At 46.0% G+C, this 22,569-nt stretch overlaps 1 long non-coding RNA gene across 1 annotated transcript in view; it reads right to left on the bottom strand.

Moving 5' to 3' along the window:
* Positions 1-1,521: 1,521 nt before the first annotated feature.
* LOC139265115 (uncharacterized) overlaps positions 1,522-22,569 on the bottom strand; it is a 54,649-nt gene continuing 33,601 nt past the window's right edge. Inside the window, exons 2-4 of the long non-coding RNA XR_011593472.1 lie at positions 13,342-13,505; positions 2,346-2,501; positions 1,522-2,041 (exon numbers count right to left, since the gene is read on the bottom strand). This is a non-coding gene — a long non-coding RNA (uncharacterized lncRNA). The remainder of the gene's footprint in view (positions 2,042-2,345; positions 2,502-13,341; positions 13,506-22,569) is intronic.

The raw sequence follows: 22,569 nt of genomic DNA, 5'->3' as shown, positions 1-22,569 counted from the left end.
ACAGTACGATTTACAGTAAGAAATGTATTTTTATTGGTACTGAGTTCATTATTAAGATAGAAGGCATTTGAGTTATATTTTCTTCATTGAAAAATCATTTGAGTTTATCTCAGGATATTTGAGGAGATTCTGGGGATTTAAAAAGAATGGGGCCAGATGGGAGAAGGTTTATTGAGCAGAGTTATCAGGGTAATGGAGGAGGAGGCCTCACACCCCAAAAGGATTTTCAGGGAGAAGTGCTCATACTTGGACCTGACCAATCGACAGTGCGTTTGAAGGATGCACTTCCGAAAAGAGGTGATCAATGAGATTCGCCAGCTCACTAAGGCCGACCAGCAGCCCAGTACCACGAACATTACTGCACTCTCTGTCGAGATGAAGGTGACTTTCCTTTTATGCATGTGGCCCTTTTCAGGCATCAGCTGGGGACATATTCTGTATTTCTCAGTACACTACTCATTTGACAGGTAACCAAAGCACTGTATGCACGCCGGATGAAATTTATAAACTTCCCGATGACCAGGGAGGCACCGAGTGACAGGTCTTTGGGATTTGCACGCATTACCGGCTTCCCCAAGGTGCAGGGTGCCATTGACTGTACCCATATTGCCCTGCGGAGGTGTACCAAAACTGTAAGGGATTCCACTCTCTCAATGTGTAGATCGTCTGCGACCATACACAGCGCATAGTGGCAATGAATGCCTACTTTCCAGGGAGCATCCATGATGCGCACATTTTGCGGGAGGGCACTGTGTCTAACCTGTTGAAGTCTGAGCCACAAGGTAAATGCTGGCTGCTGGGGGACAAAGGGTACGGCCTTGTCACCTGGCTCTTGACCCACTCTGCGGAACCCTCAGACAGAAGTCGAGCAGCGATATAATAAGAGCCATATAGCCACACGTAATTTTATAGAAAAGACAATTGGAGTGCTGAAGTAACGTTTTCGATGCTTGGACCACTCGGGAGGCAGACTGCAATACTACCCTGAGTAGGTTGCTCAGTTCACAGTGCTGTGCTGCATGTTGCAGAATTTAGCAATCATGCGGGGACAGGAATTGCCACAGGGGACTGTGGGACCACCTGAGGAGAGAGTGCAGGAGATGGAGGAGGAAGAAAAGGACAATGAGGGGCAGGAGGATGAGGAGGAGCTTCCAGATGAACCCATGGCACCACATCTCCCCAACACCACGGTGGAGGGCACGCGGAGTGTATGCCACTGCAAAATTGTTATGTCAGCAGCTCATAAATGAAGGTTTTGCTTGAATGTGGAGAGCTGCATTTTGGGAGCCTGATGACTGTTACCCCAAAAGTTTGACACTGTACAAGACAGTGCTTAAATTCAATTCAAACGTTTATGTAAAAATGTTAAAATATACAACAATTTTAAAACTTTGTAAAACTTATAAATATAACTTTGAACAACTGTAACAACTTTAACAAAACTTTAACAACTTGAAATAAACTTTTCAAAATCAAACTTCAATTAATTTCAATGAACACTTGACTACAACAAAACCCCCTTTACTGTCCTCTACCTTGACCGTGTGCTCCATCACCCTTGGGACTCACCCCCTCTTACTCCCATCCTTCCTTTTCCCATTACCCCTGAGCCCAGACCACCCCGTGGTGGTACCACATGCCGAGTGCTGTAGCTGTCATTGGGCGTCCTGATCTATGCTTATCTGTCTTGCAGCAACAGACCTTTTCTGCACCAACCTCCGTGCTGCGGCAAAGGCGTTGCAACGCTGGGGTTGCGTTACTGTGCACCACTTGGTCCCACAGAATCAGAGGAGGTGCAGGGGAATCCCCTGAATATAGAGTCGGTGGTTGAGGATGTTCCAGCTTGTCCAGATGGAACTGGTGTATCCTCCTCCATCTCTACCCCTACCTCCACTGGCTCCAGGATGAGCTGCTCTTCCTCTTCCTCTTCATCATCTCTGGCAGGGGTGAAGTTGGGAGAGGGCTGGGTGACGCCAGAGGTAGAGGCAGTGGGACTGTCATCTGGTCTCTCTTCCGGAGATCTCATCTGAATCCTCCAAGTCTGGAAGTACAAAACAACATTTAAAAGTGCTTGGCACCAGGGGAGGGGTCAGGGTTACATGAGTACATAGTACAGTGAAGTAGCACAGTCTTTCTTGAATGTCTATCACTGCTGCATTACTGCATTACATATCACAAACAGACAATACATATATGCATATACATATGCATTGCGTTACATCACAAGAGCCCAACATTACAGTGCAATACACTTATTACATTTCACGAAGCCAACATTACAGTTACAGTTACATTTCATAACATTACAAGACCGCAACACAGACCGGGGATTGTATTGAACTGACCATCCTGTGTGGGTGGGTCAGCTCCAACGCCGATGGTGGCACGGTTGCTATCCCCGACCAGCGACAGGGCAGGGATCTCAATCTCCGTCAATAGTTCTTGTGTTGTGGGTCCTCCCCACTACGCTGCTGATTAGTTGCTATTGCAGATGTCTTCTTCTGCAGAAAGTGAAGTAAATGAAAGTAAAAATCTTCTATCCATTTAACATCACAGATACACAGGTTCACACACACACACATCAAAACACTGCATTGATTCTCTTGTCATTCATTGCCTGAAAGCACAAATAACATCATCAGTGTGACACTGAACCTACATTTACATGGTACATGGCACATGGGGAGTGCATAAATAAAATCATTACTTACTCTTGTTACCCTAACCAGGTTGTTCCATCTCTTACAGCACCTTTCCCCGGTGCATACCATGGTACTTGTACAGTCTCCCCAATCTCGTCCCATATCCTGTTGTACTCCTTTGGGGTGGGCTTTCCATGACCACCCTTCGTTAGGTCTGTTAAGCTCAAAATAAAGTAATGCAGCCAAATACTGTAGACAATGAGTAAGTGTGACCTTAGCTCCTTTATTCAAACTCCAGAGTGTTGGTACAGTGTGGGAGGCCAGCTTATATACAGTGCTCCCTAGGGATGCTGGGATCCCTTAGGACTCCACCAGGTAAGCCCTCTGGTGGCGGTATCATACAGGTTGCCTTCGGTTGCTTACATAAAAAGGTCGGAGTACCTCTCCGTAATATTCTCGAGAAGAGCAGGTAGCTCTGTCTCGTCGAAGGCGGGCACCCACAATCTCCCGTCCTTCTCGATGTTCCTGTGCTTCGACTTCTTTTTCAGCATTTCCATTATATTTAAATTAGTATATGATTTTTGATTTATAAAATACTTATTATTAATGTTGATATTGTATAATTATTATTTGTTATTAATATCTTTTAACTCTGGAATCTATGATTAAACCAATTGATCCTCGAATAGTTTGCTGCTCCTTCTCACTCTCTCTCCCTCGACTTAACCTCTCTGCGCATGCGCGGGTGACCCCTGACCCCCGAAATCGCGGGTAAGAAGCACCTCTGGAAAAAAAAGCCCCCCCAAAAATTTGCGCATGTTGCAGTGCAGTGCCGCACCATCCATCGACAAGAAAGTCGATCTGGATCGATTATAATACTGCATACCTCCTGCTACACACCGCTCGCATACTGCCGAATAAAAATCCACCAAACTTGCGCTCTTCGATCTCGGCGGTATGCCAGCGGTTCGAAATGACATACCGCTGAGAAATGGGCGGACCTTATGTCCTGACTAATTTCAGGCCCCAAGGATTGTATTTCTGCCTAGAACAACTCAAGGCAATCTGTTACTTTTAAGTAATGTGTGCTATAAAGTTTATAGAGTGGGTTTTATTCAGCTTTTGGTTCTCTCTGTTGACAGTGGCTCTTGGCGTGAGCGTTGAAACCTCTGGTGTGTTTTTTGTCAATGGCATACAATGCTGCACTGAAGGATTAACTAATGGAGGCCACTGCTGCAAATTTATGGAGAAATGATTTGTGGTTGATTACTAGGATATTATGTGGCAAATATGATGCTAGTTAATCGCTGGTGGTTTTTGGAAATGAACTGATATTTTGATGTGACATTGCCACATAATGTAAGACATTTTTTTTTTACAGTTAAAATTTCTGCATGTGTTGAGTTTTTTGACTTTGGTAAAAGATGTTAGTATGTGTAATCATGCTTCCTGCTCCTTTGAACTAAAACTTGTTAATGCTACAGTCAAAACACTTGGGGGAAAAAAATTGGCTGCCAAGTGAGATTTACATTCCAACAAATGCTGTCTAATTTCATGGAGGAATTAACAAAATTTTGAATGATTGCTATGTCAGTTTCAAACAAAAGTGATTCATTCCACATTGAGTTCTTTTAAAATCTCTGCTGCCCGTGTCCTAACTCGCACCCAGTCCCGTTCACCCATCACCCCTGTACTTGCTGACCTACACCGGCTCCCGGTTAAGCAATGCTTCGATTTTAAAAATTCTCGTGGCTGAAATTGCCCCTCCCGATGGGTCCTCTGGCTGCCTGAAGCTGGCGGCCACGGGGTGGAGCGAAATGGCTGCCGACTCTCCGCGGTGGGGCCGCCATTTAAGGAATTGCCCTTTGTGAGTTTCAGAGTGGTGCCCAGGACCGCTCTGCCTGTTTTCCCGCAGAGGCGTGCACGTGCCGACCCCTTACTGGCCGGTGGGGACCGAAATTGCCCTCGGAAATTGCCCCGTTCCCGGTATTGCAACATGGGAGAAGCCCCGCTGCTGGTGGGTGCCCCAGACAGCATTTTCTGTCGGTTCACTCTCTGTGGCATGGCGGCTTGGCTGCCCTCAAAGGGGAGGGCACACTGCTGCGGCCGCCACGTTGATTTTTTTTGTCCGCCGACTGCCAGGTTGGTCCGACAGTTATAACCGTGGGTTCAGCCGGACCGCCAACAGGCAGCCTGGCCAAAACCCTCCCTGGTGGCCCAGTGTTTGCCCTTAAAGTGGCTGCAGAGTTCGCAGCGGCCCTCCCCTTTAACTGAAGGGGAGAGATGTTGTGGCACGTGTCGCTGATGACTGACAGCCTCGGATAAGCCGCCCCGCCCCGCTATTGACTGCCACTCAGTCCTGTCCCCACTTCCGCCCCTATCGTGATGACATTTTCGTCCCGCTCAAAAGAAGTCCCTGAAGCAGTGAATTGCCACACCTAGGCCGCCCTAATGCAAGGGGTGGCCAGAACACGTCAAAAACGGTAGGTGTGCCCCGCTTCCGGCAGTGGGCAATTTCGGTTCCCTCATCCTCCATGGCCTCGCCCCTCCCTATCTCTATAATCACCCCCAGCCTAGAAAAGAGATATAAGATAGAGGCTGGGACCGAGGCACAGCAAAATGTTTTTTAGTACAAAGAACTGTACTAAAAAACAGAGAAGGATAGAATGCAGGAACGATAAGTTTGAAAATGAGATTTAGGTCAAGCAAGCAACCCACTGAAGTGGGGTTGTGTAGTATGTTCATTATTTTTATATTATTATGTGAGGATAGGTTGACCTGCAGCTGAGTGCCCCTTTTATATAGAGCTCTGAGACACAAATACCACCAGGCTTTACTCGCGGGTTAAGCATTGGGCGGCACTTCCATGATTTAAAATGGCATTGGGATCCTAATTACATTATAGGACCCCGATATTAATATATTTATGAGGCACCACTCCCATCTACCAGTGATGGAACCTTTCCCGAAATCAAAAACTGCGCGGTTAAAATGGCGGTGGGTGGGAGCACATCAGAAGTCCAGTGGAAAGCTGTGTGCCATTTTAACTACCTGCCTGCCCCTTTCCTGCGAGGCAAGCGGAGTTCAAATCAGTTCATGAAAGTTAATACTGGAGTCAGGCTTTTAACAAGAGAAAAGCTGGGGGTGGGGAGGCGGGGCAGTCAGAAAATAAAGGGCTGTAAGGAGGACAGAACACATGAGAAGATTTAGAAAATTAGCTTCAAGTCATTCAAGATGACCCACTGAAGTGGGGTAATGTAGCATGTTCATTATTTTTTTAATGATTAAACAAAGACAGGTAGAATTGTTGGGAAAAAATAAAACTTATCATAACTGTTGTCTCTATCTTCATCTTTTTGTGGCATTTAGCCAGTTAACATTTCTTATCAAGCCTCATCTCACTCAGTGCTAACTTGATCTGGGTTGGGAAGATTGAAGAAATACGTGTGCGAGACATGAATATCCAACTCAGATCACAAAGGGATGCTTTGTAACAAAATTATGCTATCATGCAAATAGATACATAGCCGTGTGAGTCAATCCCCATAAAAATAAGATGTTCCGATTGGTTAAGGGAGGAACTAATGTCATTGAACCCAAGAAGTCCTAAATTTGCCTTTTCTGTTTTTGTCTCCAATGCAAATATGAAACACTTATTGAGCATCATATTATAGTTTTTTAATTGCAGCTACTTCATGTCCTTAAAGATTTAACTCACATTTTATTTAATTGTGTTGAATTTCTGAAATGTCTATCGAATATAGGATATAGAAGGCACAACATTGCAGTTCGACTCACCGCAACGCACTTGCCGAAAACACGCTTTTAGTTAAAACTCTGCTTCTGGTTGAATGCCAGTTATTCTCTTTGATTTTAGAATACAGACACTTTGCACAATATGATCAAAGGAACTTTTGTAATTATTGCAGTAGTATTTCTATGACCGAGTAGCACCAAGAAATCTACACTGACGTTTGTTCGTAAACATTTCAGTTTTCAAAGCTTGGACTGTACCCATAGATCAACCTGTTTACAATACAGTTGAGGCAGTATCAAGAAATATGTTCCCTGGCATGTAATACATTGTTAATAGTTTCAATCTGTAGCTTGCAGCCATTAAGATTCATATTTTTCAGAGCATTGAAGTTATATTATGGCATTAATTTATTCAGCTCCTTTGTAATGCTTTTCAAATTAAATGACACCGAAGATGTCATGGACTGAAGCAGTATTCTAATTTCTATCTGGAGTGGGGAGTGGGGGGTGGGGAGGGGGGCCGGGAACTGGTATATGAAGTGAAACACAGTTCATATACTGGGACCAAATCTGCTGAGATTTTAACTTGTCTAAGGTGGGGGGGGGGGGGGGAGGTGATTACAGTGGTAGGGAGGGGCAAGGTCATGGAGGGATTTGCAAACAAAGATGAGGGAGCTGAAATTGCCCATGTCTGCTCATTCCACTAGCCTGTCCTCTTGAAGTCTATTATCTTCCTCTCTGTTTGCTACACTTCCAGGTTTCGTGTTATCTGCAAATTCCCCAGTCGAACTTTTCCTGAAACAGCCTCTTAACATGAGGAGGGGGCTTCCCCCACCCCATGTTTGGAGGCTGTGTCTGGAAAAGTTCCCAATCTACCCTAGGAGTACCAACCTTTATGCCTTTGAATGGCCTCAGTGGAACTCACATCAGTTGAGAGCGGGCATGAAACCCTTTGAGGCCTTCTGAAGGTTGCAAATCCTCACTGGAGTAAGGTCATTGATCCTGGAGAATGGCTCCAGTGGGAAATGAAGGCAGAAAAAAATGGCACTGCTCGGCTTTACAGGAGTTGCTTGAATTGGGTAGGAGCAGATAACATTGATATGCACGCAGGCACAGGCAGCTTACATCAGTCTCCACTTTGTCAAACTCATGGGGGAGTGGCCTGATTTTAAAAAAAATGTTCTGGCTCAGCCTTATTAATCTTATTTCCTTTGTCCAGTGCAGGCATCACTAATATTAGACTGCAGCACAGCAAGCCTATGTCATGCCCTTTATTGAAGTGCTTTAATAATTCTATAACAGAATGGTTTCACCCAAACAAAAGAGGATATACTAACTTGTTAATGCTGAGAAGCAGGGAAAGAAAGATTGATGCAGAGAGACGCAGGGAACAGTGACACTTGAGAAACAGGGAACTGCAAAAGTGAGAGATAACCAACCAAAAGCACAAATGAAAAAATGAAAAGAAACACGAAAGAAAAATAAAGGAGGAAACAATAAGGAAGAAGCAAATAATGACATTAATGATTTCGGCCTTTATTTCCTGGAACCTCTATGCTGGAATAATGCCGCAGAATGTTGAGTCGCCATTGCTATGGTGCAATGTTACAGCAAATGTAAGGTTTAGATTTATACAAGAAGATAATTTGCTTTTTGGTGTCAAGGGCAAAATGACATTTCAAATTTTAACCTTGTTTCAGAATATCTTAACAGTTTCATTAGGGCCGATTCAATAGTAACTTCCAAAAGGGAATTGGATAAATATTTGAAAATTAAAAAAATTCAGGGCCAGGAGGATAGATCAGGAGAGCGGGACTAATTGAATAGCTCTTTTAAAGAGTTGCCAAATGGCGGCCTCCTGTGCTGTAAGATTGTATGATTCTACAATTTTAACCGCCCCCGTACACCCCTCCCCCCCCCACCCCCCCATGCCTGACGGGGACAGTGAAGGCAGGGGACGGGGAGGGGTAAGATGTCGAGTGGGCTCATGCTGTGTTCCCAAAGCATTCTGGCCTACTATTCAGATATATATAGGGAGGAATTCAGACATGGAAAGGTTGACATCCCAGAGGTGGGGAAGCTTAATATAAATGGCAGTGTTGCATCCCGATGAAGTCTTTGGGATGCGCGTGCCATTTTAACCGTGGGCCCGACTATGGCCCACAAAAAGTGATGTTTAAAATGTATTTATAGGGTCCTTGTAGGTCAGGAGGAGCCCTCCTTTCCATCTCGGGTGCACCTTGAGCCTATCTGTTCAGGCCAGTGATAGTTCTCCGTGTCCAGTTGACGCCAGCCTGTGGCTAGCCCCAGGACTTTTAATTTAGTGCCCTTGACACCGAAAAGCAAATTACCTTCTTGTATAAATCTAAACCTTACATTTGCTGTAACATTGCACCATAGTAATGGCGACTCAACATTCTGTGGCATTATTCCAGCATAGAGGTTCCAGGAAATAAAGGCCGAAATCATTAATGTCATTATTTACACTGCACCATAATTTCCTGGAACTTTGGCACCACTCCACTGATGCCCTTGCCAAAACCTCGAAAATCTGCAGTCAATTACAATTGTGAATTTCTAGGATATGTATACGTTTGCTTGCCACAGCCACTTAGAATGAAATATAATGGTGCAGGTGAATTGGTATTGGCGTGTTTTCATAAAATCATTCAGCACAGGAGGCCATTTGGCTCATCATGCCTGTGCCAGAAAGAGCTAGCCAATTGTCCCACTCCCATGAATTATGTGTAGATGCATGTTAGATATTGAATCTAGGACACATCACTTTCTTATTCAAAATGACTATCAGATTTAAACTTATTACTTCCCACTGCTCTAACTGGTGGTGAAGAAATTGCTAGGCAGCTGACAATCGGTGTTTTTAAACCCCACCCCCCTCCACCACCCTAGAGATTGTACAGAGAGAGTGAAAGTCATTCGAGGCATTGTCGGAGGTGCTGCTCTTCACCCAGGAAGCAATTGCCCACCCTTGTGAAATGGCCGCAGGAAAACCTGAAGCTGCAATCTACCTCCCACAGGCCCTTGTCATTGGGAATTAAGGTAATGAGGGCTCTTAATTTCTACAGCTCTGGTTTATTTCAGTCAGGCATTGGAGACCTTTCTAATTTCAGCCAAGGAGCTTTGAGGGCCTGCGTGAACAGGTGGCAGATGCCCTCTTCCACAAGGCATCCAACCTCATTAAATACGGCATGTCCCCTGCATAGCAAAAAGACTTCCACAGGCCTGCTGGCTTCCCCAGGGTGCAGGGGGCTGTCGATGGGACCCATATGCCGTTAAAGGCTCTACTTGAGGAAAATAGGAATGGGTACCACTCGCTAAATATAATAATTGCCTGCGATGCCTGAGGGCCCTCAAAGCAGTGGGTAAGCACTCATGTCGCCTTTGTCCTTTGCCATTCCGCCAACTATGACTTATTCAACAAGGAGGCAGATAGATCGTGGGGTCAAGGCCTACCCCCTGATGTCCTGACTGAGGACACTGTTCTGAATCACTAACAACACAGTATTACAGGAAAGGTACAACTGCACGGACACAACGACTTGGCAGGTGACAGAGAGGAACTTTGAGGCACACTTTAGGTGTCTGGACAGGTCAGGGTGATGTCCTACAGTATGCCCAGATAAATTGGTGAAGATTGTAGTGGCGTTCTATGCACTACACAATTTTACTGTGCAGGAAGGGCTTAGGCAGATGAGATGACCATGGAACCAGAAGATCACCGACCAAGTCGCTGTGTCCATACAGTTGTACCTTTCCTGGACTGTGTTGGTGATTCAGAACAGTGTCATCAGTCAGGACTTCAGGAGGTCGACCTTGACCCCTGATCCATCTGCCTCCTTGTCTCTCCTTGTTGAATAAATCATAGGTGACAGAGTGGCAAAGGACAAAGGTGACATGAGCACTTACCCACTGCTCTGAGGGTCTTCATTTGGACATTGCAGACAATTATTATATTTAGCGAGTGGTACCCATTCCTATTGGGAAAAATGACATTTTCCCTGCACTTCCCTGGGCTGAAGGGTGGTGCCCATCCCATCCACATCCCTCTCACAGCAATGCATGTTGGCAGCAGGCAGAGAGCAGCTGGTGGCTCAGCTATTAGGACAATGATGGTCCCCACAAGCCCTCATCACCCTCCTCCCCCAATGTTACACCACAGGGGTGCTTGCAACAGCACGGCTGTCTGCGAGTGAGGAGGCGAATACGTCTGCTGCAGAGTGGGAGAGGCCGGAAGTTGGCGATGAGATAGTACTCTCAGGTAGGGTGGGAGGAAGATGGTCATGGTTTTACCTCCATTCCACATCAGCACCCTCACAGTGCTGTGTGAGGACATGAAGGCCCGTTCCACTTCACCCGTCTTCTCCCCTGGGGCACACAGCCTCCTTATCCTCCTCCCAGCTTCCTTGTTCCTTGTTCTCCTACTGCATCTTGCCCTCTCCTCAGGTGTCTTCCAGCTAGTTTGTACTCGTGCGAAGGAAGGACTACAATGGTACCGTATGTCCATTCCTCAGATTACATTCAAAGTACCATGTGTATCATTCCAACGTTCACTGGAGATGTGCCTTTATGGGGGCACATAACGTGTCCAGTATTAGCTCCATCTCTCAGTTTCCTCCATTTGGGAGAGCCGGTCCCTTATGAGCTGACAACGTGCAACTCTTGGTCCGGCAGCATCTCCACGCTGCCTCCCCTGTGCATGGTGTGGCTATCTAATGGGGGTCTCGTCAGGCTCCTCTTCATCATTCTCCTCCTCCTGAGGTGGGCCTGCAATCCCCACTGATCATGATGCAACATGCAGCACACCACAATGAATTTGGATACCTTTTGAGGGGAGTATTGAAGGCTGCCTCCAGAGCGGTGCAGGCATGGATCTGCCTGTAGGAGATGGCATATCTCTGTCAGCACTTCCTTTTGGAAGCACAGCCTTCTCACACACTGCTCCTCAAAGAGCTGGAGGTATGAACGTTGGTGCCCGTAAGTCTGTGGGGGGTAAGCCCTCCTCCCCGGACGTCTTCAGCCTCTCCTCATCCGTGGGTCGACATGGCCAAGAGCCCTTCTTCTAGCTTGACGCGCCTGACAATAGCATGCAACATGATAACTGCCGAACTAGTAATGCACCCTTTAAATTCTCTCACTGACATTGTAAGGACACGCTAATGGCAGATAAAAGTGTTGCTTTCAAGTCGGAGCTTCAGGCAGCGTGATGTGCGCAACCGTTGCAGTCAATGTGACCAGCGATATAGGCTCCTTCTCCCTCCATTTAACCACACCGCCAATACCACCTGCTGCACCCTGGGAACACCTGGCTTTTCAGACGTTCCTTGGGGCGGGCATTAAATGAGGCCTTGGGGCCTAATTTTGCATCCGGGGCGCTAGCGGAGCGTTGCACGATGATTGACATCATGATCTCAGTGAAACTAGAGGGCGGGGCGGCAAGTTTTTGCGGCGCCGCAAACCATGAACCAAATTTGCCGGCCGAGTAAAAGCTGGACACCTGCCGGAACACCTAGAAACACCATTTACCGCCCCCTCCAGGGCGCAAACAGAGGCGCAAGTGAGCTGAAAATCCAGCCCTTGATGTCCCCAGTAGCTGGTCTCGCCTTAGCTCCATCTCATCGAGGATGGGCCAAAGGTTTTCATCCTAAACTTCTGTACCTTTTATTTGATTCTTTGTGCAACATTTCTGTAGAGCTGGGTATGTGCCGACTCTGGAAATCATTTTTTTACAGCATTTTAAAATAATTTTTAACTGAAATTCACTTTGAAAAATTGATTTCATGTAATTTCAGAACAGGCATTCAATTTACTCCCAGTGCTAAGCTTCACACTGATTTATGGGGTTCTAAATTTAAAAGAAAAGAAAAACTTGCATTTCTATAGCGCCTTTCACAACCACCGGGCATCTCAAAGCGTTTTACAGCCAGTGAAGTACTTTTGGAGTGTAGATACTGTTACTGTTGTAATGTGGGAAACGTGGCAGCTAACTTGCACATATGCAAACTCCCACACACATCAATGTGATAATGACCAGATAATCTGTGTTAAATAATTTGGATTTAGGGATAAATATCAGCCAGGACACCAGGGATAACTCCCCTGCTCTTTTTCAAAATAGTGCCATGGGATCTTTTATGTCCACTTGAGAGAGCAGACGGGATCTTGGTTTAATGTCTCATCTGAAAGACAGCACTTCCGATAGTGCGGCACTCCCTCAGCACTGGAGTGTCAGCCTTGATGTTTGTGCTCAAATTCCTGACCTTGAAGTCAGGTCAATTGTTGATGTAAGTATAGTTCGAGATGAATGGAAAGTGCAAATGCCTGATTAAAGGCATACATCGAGTATTGCTCTGTTCCAGCAAATCCCGGGCCAATGGTTTTCCCAGTTTTTGCAAATTTTCTTTGTTTCATTAAATTCTAGAAGTTGTAACATATAAGGAGGCCAATGCTAGCTCTTCATCTTGGGCTAGCTAGTTATCTATAGAGATCTTTGACCTGATTATGAATCATATGTCAGCTATCATAATATAAAGACATTTTAATTGGCTTCTTTGCACAATTCATATTGGTAATGCTTTTTCATTGATTGATGTCCTTTTATCCATTCTATATTAAATTTGGTACATGAGGTGTGGGTTTCATTCAAACCTGCATACCTGTTACTTTTGTAGGTGACGCAGTGATTGGCTTTTGTCAATACTGAAAGTGTCACTGGGGCCTTCTCATCATAATTGTGGCAAGCTGCAGGCACCACCCGGGCACCCTGCGCAGCTCCCCGCGTGGAGCCTGACTACATTCGGCTGGCCGGCTGAGACCCACAGGTGAGTCCGGGGGGTGGGGGAGCAAGCGAGCATGCCTGGGCCAGCTGCAGCCGTAGTCTCAATGTGGAGGCAGGAGGCGCGCACAAGTTTACAAAAAATCTTACCTGCAGGCTTCTTCCACAGCCTCCCTTTAAGGACCGCCGGTTAGGCCGCTGTCGAGGCTGAAAGGTAGTCGGAACTTGCACAGCACCAGCTCTGACTAGTTTAAATGAATGAGGCGCAGGCCTTCCCGCTGCTCAAACTTGTCATCGTTGTGCCAGTTTTAAGCCTGTAAAGTGGATGCAACGATGTTGAATTTAGGCTCCAGTGACTTTAGTAGCACATGTGGTGCATTGTTTGTAACAATAACTAAGGTAGGAGTATAAAAACCATATTGAAAAAAATCATGGTGTACAGCATCTAACTTGGTAAGACACACGATTAGCTGCCTCTGTTTTGGAATTTTCAAAGCATGCCTGCTACAAGCATGAACCATGCCGAAATACTCCTCAGAACGGAATTGCTACCCTTTAAATGGCAACTAATGAAGGCTTTCAAAGGTTTTTAATAAGGTTTTAAAAATACCTTGACAACAGCAAAAGCAACAATATATTTTTTGGAGGGACAGGGGGAGGGTGTTGTACTCCACTCTCCGCCATCCTCCTTACAGTCACTGGTTTTGCTCTTGTCAAATTGCTTTGAAAACGTATTATAAATCTGCATTTTCACTCATCATAAACCAGTCTGGAAATGCACAGCTGCCGAGAATGTGGTGTAGTCTTCTATCAGTGTGATGACACGTTGGAGGGCTTCTGTTATATACCATGTTTTAATTGTACTCACATAGGGCTGGCCCACAAAGAGACCTTGATGCCTGAATATGTGCACCCTGCGGCAACTTTATGTTCAATTTTAAGAGTTTAAAAGCTTTGAAATTCTTCCTGATTGACTCTATTATGATTTTCACATTAAATGTCATTGGTCTCAGATGAATTCCTGCTAGGTTTTCCCAGATGGTTTTAGAAGGCCCCTTCATTGAAGGTAAATGCCAAATTTAATGAACTGTATGCATTAATAATTGGCTGTCTTAACACTATCCCAGACTGAAATGCTAGTACCTCATGAAATCTTAATTTGTTTGTGAACCTTTTAGATTACAACATTATAATTCACACAATTTGCAGAATTAAACAATCATTTCACAATGACTCAATCAACTGTTTTTTAATTGTATCTTTCTTGATACTTAAATTTTATCAATTCAATTTTTAAATTAATTTCTTCCATCTCAAAGAATTTCATTGTAGTTTCATATATGTAATTTCAGCTTTAATGTCATCCTAATCTAAAAATATCACTAAATACAGCTGACATTCTCTGAAGTTTTGCCATTTGCTGGTTAGTAGTTCGATATCTTCAAAAATAATATGATTAAGTTAAAATATGTCACTGTATAGTGAATACAGATAAAAACATACAGTTGTATTGAATGTACATGTTTCAATAAGTCATGTCATAATGAGGAAGTTTTACTAAATAGTATTGCAGAATAAAAAAGGTCATTTATATTTTACAAGGACCTAAAGCATCCAAAAGCCTTGGGTTGTTTTATAAAAGTCGGAACTGAGAATATTTTACGTTATTTTAAAGAGAATGCATTTGAAGTTCTATATAGGGTTATATTCCCCTATTTGCTAATTTTATCAGAAAAACAAGCAAGTATAACGTGTAAAACAACACATTATACATCTTGCTAAAATAGAAAACAGATGAAAATGTATCCCATATGTAAAATATGTACAGTAATACTGGAATAGTATAAAACAGTAAAATGGTTTCTTCCTCCTAGGTGGCACAATTGCAATCCTGGTGTAATGCCATATAATTTTGTAAAAGAACCAAGAAAAACAAAGGGGTTGAAATTGGCTATCGGTAACCTCTCCGGGGCTGGACATTCTTGTCCCACCCCGGAAGCAGAATTGGGGTAATCCGTCCCTCACAGAAAGTGGAACGCAATTTTGCATGCCCCACTTCCTCTTGGGGTGGGATTGGGGATGCTACCCAGGCACATCGCGTAGTGCTGACGCGTTTCAATTAAAGGGGAGGGATGCTGCAAGCTCTGCAGGCCCTTTGATAGCCTCCACTGAGCCACCAGAGCTAGGGGGTGCCGTGGCCACAGCCCGGCACCAAAACGGAGAGCCAAGCTGCACGATCGCGGCCTGGACCCCACAACAATATTACACAGCAGCCTGACAAGTAAGACGGGAAGAAAAAAACAATGGCAGCGCAGTGCACCTCTCCTTTAACTTTCGCCCCACGATGGGTGTGCGGCCCGGTTCACGATCCACAAGGCTGACATGGGCAATGCCTGTGGCAGCCTCACGGGGCGCTGGCTAATTTTTGCTATGGTGCTAAAAGGGATTGCTGTGCACAGCGATAAAGTCATCATCGCCAATGCAGCAGCCCAGAGCACTCCAGCCAGGCGCGGCGCTAATGGATTTGCGCCTCTGCTAACTCCCGCGCAATTTTGCGGGAGCCAGTAGCACTCCCCCCCGACTCTCCCCACCTCCCCCCGCCTGGGCAAAAAAACTTTTACGCCCCGTTAGCGCTCCCCAGAGGCACTAGCGGGAGGCGCTCAACAGGGTAATTTTGGCCCTAAAATGTTTTTATCAGATAATTTAAAGTTCAGCATTCAAAATGACTGCAGTTAAAACAAAATCAGCAGCAGTAACAACAGACATGAATGCTAATGTCATCATCCAAACATGAGAGCTTACCTATGCAAAATAAAAAAAGTTCTACTTTATATATATTCTAAAATGGTTAGGCATTATAGTTATAAACCGAGATTTGTAATTTATCAAATGTGTAACATCTTTGTAGCACACTCTCAGTCATCAGTTATTCTCTGTGTAATGCAAATTAAAGCCAAAGAGCTAGATTTTACATTTTTGTGCAGATCGCCCAAAAATGGGCATTATTTCTGGCATGGGCGGTAAAAATGGGTTTTCAGATCGCTGGCTTGTCGCCCATTCTCAAAGCCCCTAGTCTCCAGTTTTGAAATTGGGTGTTACCACGAGCAATATGAAATGGGCGGTAGCATTAAATCTCTCTGACTTTCTGCCGTAAAGTGTCGCCGTCCTTAGCAACGGTATGGCAACGTTCGATTCCCGCGATTCAGGAAGTCAAGGGTCATCATGACGTGCACAGAAGAGGAGACAGAGAGAGGGAGCTGAGAGGGACTGAAGGCATGTGTGGCTGTGGTGTGTGCTTGTTTGGCTGTTGTGGAAGGCACAAGGGAGATTCACCAGCAGCAAAAAGCCTACTAAGCACCAAGAACATAGTTGGCACTGAGTTTTTGTCCAACAAATAATATATAACATGGAAAGGATGGAGTGGGCCCTGGAGCTGGTAGCCAGGATCATTGGTGACAAAGAGCTCCCAGTGGTCCCGGAGCGCGGCACTGCAGCCCAAGGTGCCACACCCCCATTGCCAACGATATATGAGAGCCAGGAGCAACATCTTGCTTCTAGCTTGGAGCACATTCCCACCTTGGTACCATCCTCTCCCATATCCATCCAAGCAGCGTTTCGGCCGTCATCCCCCCGCCCCCCAATGATGCATCGCCTGAGGAGCTCCTCGGCCAGGCGGCTTGGAGTCAGAAGGGGAAGGGGAAGGGGTAGAGGTGGGGATGAGAAACTGTGGGGGTGGGGGGAGGGTTGGTTTTTACAGATATACTTATGATTTCAGACAAATGTTCGGTTTAAATGTTTTTTATTTAACAAAACCTTGTTGCGCATTGGCTCACATAGCTGCACCGTTACACGCTGGTGATTCCTTAACATCAAAAGGTATAATTACACTTAACTTGAATCAACTTAAACTTTAACTGTCAACAAGGTGATGCCCAATATTGATGTATGACCTGCACACCCAGCAGTGTGTCAGCTTTGTAAATACCACCAACGTTCTTTCAGGCAAAGCGATCATTGATGAGCTCCTGACGTAAGAGTCTTGCAGCTATCATGCCACCACGGGCCTTTTCACGTGGTCTACAGGGGGGTGGGGGCATGGCTTCAGCGTCAGCCTGATTGTCTGGCCCGAGGTCACCGTCCACCTACTCGTTCTCCTCTTCCTCTCTCTGGTGAGGTGGATTGTCAGACCCTTCAAGCAATTCTTGTCCCCTCCTGATGGCCAAGTTGTGCAGCATGGAGCATACCACCATGAATTGAGCTATCTGCTCAGGGTGGTATTGGAGCTCGCCTCCTGATTGGTCCAGGCATCTAAAACGCTGCTTAAGGTACGCCAATGATTTTCTCCATGATATTGCGAGTGGCTCTGTGGCTCTCATTGTATCGCTTTTCAGCTTCGGTGTGGATGTCATGCAGGTGGTGAGGCCATATCCTTTGTCACCAAGTATCCAGCATTGACCTTGTGGCTGATTGTTAAACAAGTCAGATACAGTGCTTGACACAGGATGTGAGCATCATGGATGCTGCTCGGAAATTTAGCATTCACTGCCATAATAATTTGCTGGTGGTCGACAATGAGTTGCATATTCAGGGAGTGGAATCCCTTGCAGTTCCTGAAAACCCCTGCATCCTGAAAAGGTGCCCGCATCGCGATGTGCATACAGTCTATTGCTCCCTGCATCTTGGGGAAGTTAGCAATTCGGTAGAATCCTAAAGCCCTCTCAGTCTGAGCCTCCCTGGTCATAGGGAAGCTGATCAAGTCCCTCCTGCGTGCATACAGGGCTTCAGTGACCTGTCTAATGCAGCAATGTGTGGCATGCTGAGACAGACCGCAAATGTCGCCAGCTGAGGCCAGAAAAGAACCTGACACGTAAAACGACAGTGCCGCGGTGACTTTGACCTCGACGGACAGTGCAGTACTGATGGCGCTGGCAGGCTACAGATCTCCCCTTATGAGCTGGCATACCTCAGTGATAACCTCTTTGTGGAAGCGCAGTCTCCGAAGGCAGGTGGTGTCGGGCAAGTCGAGGTAAGAATGCCTGTCCCTGTACTTGCGGAGGGTGTAACGTCTAGTCTTTCTCATCAGTCTGGCACGTCTTACATTGGGCACATAATGCAGTGGAGCGTCCCTTTCGTTGATCTCGAGTCTGCAGCATGTAATTGGTCATCAAGCGAGTGTGAGAAAGGACAAGCCCCATTGCAGTAGCTCTCTGTTTTCCACCGATTGGTCACAAACAAGGAATGTCCCGACGAAGACACCTATTCAATTCCAATCGTCCACAGTATGATAAAGATGTTTGTACAGATGTTCACATCACCTCCAAAGACCTCCAGAGTACATCTGAGGTTGAAGCAGAGCAGCCTTTTAAATGATGTGACATGGCATCCAGAACGCTGTGAGCAGTTCCGGTTAGTTCCACTTTTTCTGGGCGGTTCGTTGGGCGAGCGATATTGTGGGCGAGATGTGTGCGAGGTGGTGAAAGTGACACTGGACGATCTCCTGGGCGTTAATTTCGGCAAATGTGATACCTCCGACAAAAAAAAGTGGGCGGTCAGTATCTTTGAATCTCGGCGTTAATTCCGTGTGGAAAGTAACGCTGGCGATATTATGGCCGTTGATTTTGCCCATTCTGATGATTCCGCCCAAAAAATGGGCGGGCGGTATTATTTTTTCTCGGCGTTACGCACATGGGGAAAGTAACACTTGCCGATAAGTGTCCGAAAAATGCCATTTTGTGGCTAACTGGGCGATTTCTGGGCGTTATATTCAGCAGTAAAATTGATGTTAAGTGGGCGTTAAGCATGCAAAAAAAAGTGGAAAACCTCGCCCAATGACTTTTCACAATTGGATATTATAAAGTTACGAAAACATTTTTCTTTGTGTGAAGAAAAAATAATTGGATATTATCATTTATTATACCCTAAAAGTATCTAGCCAATGTGAAGCAGTTCTCTAAGACAAACTGGGTACTGTAATGCATCTGGAGGCCAGTGGATTAGAAGTCAGCACAAGTTATATTGTATAAGTCACTGGTGTGGCCAGTTCTTACTGCTGGGGCCAGTTCTAGGGCTCAATTTTGCCCAAGCCCATTTTCTGGCATATTGCCAGAGTTATGCCGGGTTTTCAGGTCCAGAAATGTGCCAGAAAAACATGTCCAAACTTTCCCCAATCTTTATACTGCAATCCAGAGCCGCACAGCATGGCCAGTGGCCTTGGAGGGTGGAGCCTGCTGTCTGCGCCGAAAAGCGCAGCCGGGCCTTCTGCAGATGCGCAGGAAAAAAAACTTACGTTTTTGACGTTGCTGCAATGGACATGCAAGCGCAGTACAGCTCCGAGTTGGCAATTGGCCATTTTTAAAGAGCCAGTTGTGTGTGTGACAGAAGGAGTGCTGTGTGTGTTAGAGCATTTGAAAAAGTGCTGTGTGTGTCTGAGAACAGCTGCAGCAATAGAAGATACAACACTGACCAAGGACCAAGAATTTCTTTCTGGAAGAAGTGGAGACACTAGTTACTGGGATTGAGAACAGATGGCAGGAGCTGGATACCAGCAGAGGTCACACAAAAGTGCCACCAAAAGAAATGAAGAAACACTGGAACCAAGTTGCAGAAGATTACTGCGCAGTGGTGAACACCAAGAGATCTGGAAGCCAGTATAAAAAGAAATGGCAGGACCTTGGTCGAGTAGTTAGTGTAAGTAATATTTTCATTTATTCAATGGAATTGCAATTGTAAATGTGACCATCTGTATGTCCCACCCAGCAGAAAGACACCCTCGCTAAAAAGTTGTATTTTCATCTTTGCAGAGGAAAGTGGCTCACAACAAAAGGGAAGGAACTCGAACAGGAGGAGGCCCGGCAAATCTGCACACACTGACACCCTTGGAAGAGAGAGTCGCTGCTTTGATGGGTCCTGTCTGGAGAAAAACAATCAGTACTGCACAAGCTGGGCCCACACTCGAGGGAGAGGGGAAGTCCTGCAAATTCATCGTGGCCCTTCAAATCAACCTGCTGCCTGGCCTTCTATGTGTGAGCCTACTCATGCCACCCACCCTGCCCCCTCCTCTGCTGCTAACCATTTGACTATTCCGGTATATTTTGTAGAACTTTTGAGGCCAATCCTGAAGATGCAGAAGAAGATTCAGAAGCGGACGAGCCTGAAGAGGAGAACATCTTCCAATCCCACCCTCCAGGTCAAGAACATGGGGGGAGAGGGGGAGGGGATGGAGCTGGATGAAGCTCCCACTGTTTTACTGACTTTGGAGGAGGTGATGCCGACAGCCCATTCCGTGGCTAGCGGTTTGAGTGTTGGTGGGACTTGCTGTGGTTTTGCACCTTCCGAGGTTGTGGGTCCCAGTAGTGGGGTGCAGCAAGGCACACCCAGGGCCCCATTGTTCCAGGCTATGGGTTCCATTGTTGAGATGCAGCGAGGCAGACCCAGGGTGGGGGGAAGGAGAGCTCGACCACGCTCTCCTGAGATGCAGGATATAACAGATGTGGTTCAGATGATGTCGTTGAGTACAGAGAGCATTGACCTGACCCGATCACTCCTGGACACCATCAGTGGGGTGAGTGATGAGATAGAGGGACTGTTGGGAGAAGTAACAACATTTGCTGGGACCATCAGTGAGGGAATAGTGTCCATGAGGGAGGGAATGTCAGAGATAGTGCAAACCATGTCAATGACCACGAGGGGGGAGAATATCAGAGGCAGTGCAAACCATGTCAATGACCATGAGGGAGGGAATGTCAGAGGTAGTGCAAACCATGTCAATGACCATGAGGGAGGGAATGTCAGAGGTAGTGCAAACCATGTCAATGACCATGAGGGAGGGAATATCAGAGGTAGTGCAAACCGTCAATGACCATGAGGGAGGGAATATCAGAGGTAGTGCAAACCATGTCAATGACCATGAGGGAGGGAATGTCAGAGGTAGTGCAAACCATGTCAATGACCATGAGGGAGGGAGTGTCAGGAGTAGTACTGGGCATTAGGGAGGGAATGTTTCAGTCCGCTGAGCACTCTGGGTGCATGAGGAACGGCATGTGTGAGTTAGCTGCTGCAATAAGGGAACACGCCCAGACCCCGCGCCTATTGACAGAATCAACTACCACTCCCACTGCAATCCCCACACCAGCCTCTGAAGAGCCCCAAGCAGGGCCCTCCGACTTGCTGCCTGTTGCTGACAGCCCCCCACCGTCAAGAGGTGCTCAGTACCCGAGATGTTAGAAGGAATAAGCTTGGTACCAAGCCCACAATCACTGTGCCACCGCCTGCCGGCAGGGATAATGGAGAGTCCAAGCCCAGCGGGTGGTCGGTCTTACACTAAGGGGCATGAGAGATGGGTGCCGCCTTTCTTTGCTGTTGTTGTTGTTGTTATTATTATTGTTACTGTTGTAACTGTTCTCAAATGAAAAGTTTTTTGTAAGTTATGTAAATTTACAAGTTTGTACTCAAATGAAAAGTTTTTTGTAAGTTATGTAAATTTACAAGTTTGTAAGTGATCTTAAAGTTTTTAAGTGATCTTAAAGAGTGATATTAAAGTAAAGTTTGATACAAGAATAATTTTATTAAAGTTAGGTTAAGTGCATTGTAAACTTTTAAATAAGATCTATTTTACATTAAAACTGAATCATGTTCCATTAACACAACACAACATTACGGAACAGCTCCAAACAATAAACATGTCCAAGTGGAATAGTTGACTCTGAGCCCTCAGGCATCAGTAAAGCATTCACGGATGAGCAGCTGGCGCAAGGCTTGAGCAATCGTTAAAGGAGACCGATGGCCTGCCCTCCACCGCTGTCGTACTCGGCCTCAGGCATTTGCATGGCTTCCTCATCCTCGTCATCATCATCCACCTCCTCCTCCTGCTTATCACCTGCATCTTCCACATCATTATCATCAGCCACTCTCACTGCAGGTGGGTCTTCCACTACCAGGTGCTGCTGCCTCATGATGGCTAAGTTATGCAGCATGCAGCACACAACAGTGAACTGACCGACAATCTCAGGGGAGTACAGCAAGTAGCCTCTGGTATGGTCCAGGCATCAGAAACGATGTTTCAATATGCCAATGGTCCTCTCAATGATGCTGCGGGTCGCAATGTGTGACATGTTGTATTGACGGTCAGCTTCCGTCCGGGTTACGCGTAGGAGCGTCACAAGAATATAAGAAATAGGAACAGGAGTAGACCATACGGCCCCTCGAGCCTGCTCCACCATTCAATAAGATCATGGCTGATCTGATCATGGACTCAGCTTCACTTCCCGCCTGCTCTCCATAACCCCATATCCACTTATTGTTTAAGAAACTGTCTATTTCTGTCTTAAATTTATTCAATGTCCTAGCTTCCACAGCTCCCTGAGGCAGACAATTCCACAG

The sequence above is a fragment of the Pristiophorus japonicus genome, chromosome 6, assembly GCF_044704955.1.
Source record: "Pristiophorus japonicus isolate sPriJap1 chromosome 6, sPriJap1.hap1, whole genome shotgun sequence".
Classification (NCBI taxonomy): domain Eukaryota; kingdom Metazoa; phylum Chordata; class Chondrichthyes; family Pristiophoridae; genus Pristiophorus; species Pristiophorus japonicus.
The sequence above is the reverse complement of the archived record's forward strand: the minus strand, read 5'-3'. Positions and strand labels throughout refer to the sequence as shown.